The following is a 3,599-nucleotide window of genomic DNA, read 5'->3' as shown; positions in this document are numbered from 1 at the left end:
TTTTCAAAAATTTTCACGCAATAACCCTATAAGCACTAACTGAAAAAAATCTATTCATAATGAGTTGATTCAAATGCTGGCTAACAGGATCAGACTCATATATTGACCGCTGCTAGAAACATCGTGCATTATTCAACTTACTGTCTTCGTACATAAGCTACACGGTACAGGAAACCATGTTTATTCTGTTTGTAACAACCACGGAGATATCCGAGACTCATGATGAGAACTTCTTAGGATGTTTGCTGCTGGAAGACACGATTAGCACCAGCAAGATTGAAGTTTCTATCAACGAGAATTTTCTCGAATGTTGGCCGCTGAAAAACACAAGTTATGATCAAACTTGTTCTGAGCAAACTCAAGAAAATGGTGCTGCTTGAGAAGATTTACAGAGCTAAGAGGATGAAGATATATCCAACATGAAAAGCAGGACAATGATCTTACAAAAAAAAAAAAAGAATAAGGGATTTTTTGTTCTTTGTAACATACAATATTCGCTCTGAATTTCATGTTAAGCAATGCACTGAGACAATAACATAGTAACCTTCTTTGACTTGGTTCAGAACAAATACACCTTTACAATAATTTAATATCTGCTTCTGACAAGAATTTTAAAATTTTAAACAGCATATGGACAGTAGAATTGATAATACTTGCGTATTCCAATACCAGCTGGCTAGAAGAGGTTTGCGACGCTTCGGTCTCCAATGCAGAAAGAAACAATTTCTCACAGAAACCAGCGAAACAAAACTTGCATTCCTAAGCAAAAGCTTGCACTGCCAAGATACTTGTGTATGGAAGAAGACAGGCCGGTGTTCTTTCAAAAAATGCAGTATATTGTAATTATTGTATCTACCTAGCCAACAAGCAGCTGTAAAATAGTAATATTACCACACATGGAGCTATTCCGCGAGTACAAAAACAAAAGACTTCTTTTATTATTATACAGGACTATTGGCGGTTTTGAAAATGCAATGGCTACGCACGTTAGCTTGCAGAAGGAATGGAAATTACTAGAAGGTTTTATTAGAAGAGTAATCTCATTTATGGAAAAAAGAAGATACAGTTTTACAAAGAAAGTTATTGCGAATCTATTTTCTGTTCATGAGCTTTGGAAAATAAAAGTAAATTTCTTTAAAGGAGTTTTCGACACAACCATTGAATCCTTTAAAGACAGATTTCTGCAATTATAGCAACTCATTTACCGATTGTTCAATTTTCTTTAGTCATCGCTTACTCGTGAAAAATTATCTCAAATGATTTACCAAAAGACTGTGTGGATTTTTAAATCGGCTGGCGAAACAACTGATGTCAATGCAAGAGAGCTTCGTGGCGAATTATATGTCTTGTCAGTGAGAGTGAATAAAATAACTTAGAAACTTATATTGGAATAGAGGTGTAAGAACAAATTAGTAGCATTGTTTTCCCAACACCTTTTTTCACACAGTTTTCCTGACTTTTCCCATCATTGTTGCTAATGGAGAATTTTTGTTTTCAAATTCAAATCGATTAAAGCCTATCAACTATGAAACATAATAGAAAAAAAAAGTGGTTGGACTGGAATAATTTCGGTCGAGCATTTAATTGCATAAAAATTTGACTTTGATAAACAAGCAGTGTGCGATTTCGTCTCAATGAAATCAACAAAAAGTGAAATATCCGTAGTTGTAAAATTTTTAATTGGCATGTCAGTCACTTGTTAACCATAACTATACCATTTATTCAAGGTGTGATAAATAACTAAAAAAAGAATAAAAACTGATTTGATTTGTAGTCCTTCGGTAAGCTGTATAATCGAAAGTAAGATTGATGGGGAAGGTAGTTTGAAAATTTACCTAGAACAGCAAAATAACCGGCACTCAACCTGGTTTTCCTTCTTTTATAGTTTGTAATATTCAATATATCTATGTTAACATGCTCTCAGAACCTAAAATATAGTATCAGTAAACACATCTTAAAACAGTATTAAGCAGCTATGTAAAAAACAAAATCTTAAGAGGTTGATAGAAGCATTGTTATTCTGTTATTTAAATAGAACGGTTTCAGAAACTATTGAAATGGTTTTAATTTATTTTTGTTTCAATTACTGCGTATCTTTGCTTTTGTTTCATACATTTCTAGATACTATGGGGATTCTTCACAATAACACAGTGATACTAAATAGCTTCACATAGTAACAAAATATATTAACCACTTACCACACTACATAAGACAAAAAAAAAGATGGCCAGATTTTGGTTGTTTCTGTTGAAAACATTGAAAGATTAAATCAAGTAATAGCGAGAACGCTTTAGAAAGCTTTGACACGAACTTAAAGTGTTACGAAATACGGACGCGGAGGCAAATGTTCGGTGTGACGAAACTGATAGGAGGACATAACATAATATTTGTTAGGCGATGTCATGAATACACCATGTGACAAAGTGAAGACTCTTCAAATATTTCTGGGAGTTTTTACAGAAAGTAGACGGTTTTATCATATGTTAGTAGCACACTTAAAATGTAAAGACTGTAAATCTGGCACAAGATTAATTTCGAATGACAACTTCAAACAGTCTACTAATAAATTCTAGCTATTAACAATTGTTTTCCCTCTTATATCATATATTTCTGGATAACTTTTTATTATAACCTTGTGAAAATAAGTAACATCTGATCAAAATATTCAAAACATTAAATAAACACTAAAAGTCTGGCTAAATGAATATTATCTCAGTCCGTATTATACATAGCAGGTCAACTTCTGCCATCTAGTTTGAGAAGTTAAAACTACTTCTTTGACTCGATGGCTTGTCTGATGGGGAAGCAACCATGGTTTTAGATAAATGTATGAAAAATGATAATTGAAATTTCAACAAATCAGTATTAACTAGGTAAGAATAACATGATAGATGATTTTAAACCACTCGATATACATTGTCCAAGATTAACTTGAATTTGTATTGCCAGTTTTTATGTAGTATGTTGATGTATATTTTATTACTTCATTAGTTCACACTTTAGGTGGTAATTAGATAGATTACTGTTACTAAACTAATTTTATTATCTGCGTTTACTCTAATTAGAAATGTAACAAACAATTCAGTTTTAACTGTGAGATATGACACGTTTTAAAGCTTATTTCATTAACTCATGAGTTTGTAGTCTTTGAAAATTGTTCACACTGTACTTCTAAATATTTAACTTCCAGCCTTCACAACAGAACACTTCATTACTCCCTAAGATGTACCTTTTCAATCTCCAGTCCCAAGTGACCCACGGGTTGTTTAACATTGCTCAATACGCATATCAATCAACAGATGGTACCACCTGTGATGTTAATCGTAATAAAAAAAAAGCCCAGAAACTAGCAATAAAATGTTGTTTTTTTTTCTAAAATTGTTGGGATGTAGGGATGGAAAAAGATCAGAAACTAGAGAGCTACATTCCACCACCTAACTTATATATGCATTCAGCTTATCAGTGGTTGAATGCAGAAATGGATAATGAAGATTTTTCTCCCATCCCGAATGCTCTATAGTTTCTGACCTTTTTTCCATTCCTACATTTAAACAATTACATAATAATTTTTCTTAATGTTAGTATATATATATATATAC

This window comes from Limulus polyphemus, unplaced genomic scaffold, assembly GCF_000517525.1.
Source record: "Limulus polyphemus unplaced genomic scaffold, Limulus_polyphemus-2.1.2 Scaffold450, whole genome shotgun sequence".
Lineage (NCBI taxonomy): Eukaryota > Metazoa > Arthropoda > Merostomata > Xiphosura > Limulidae > Limulus > Limulus polyphemus.
Note: the sequence above shows the minus strand (reverse complement) of the source record.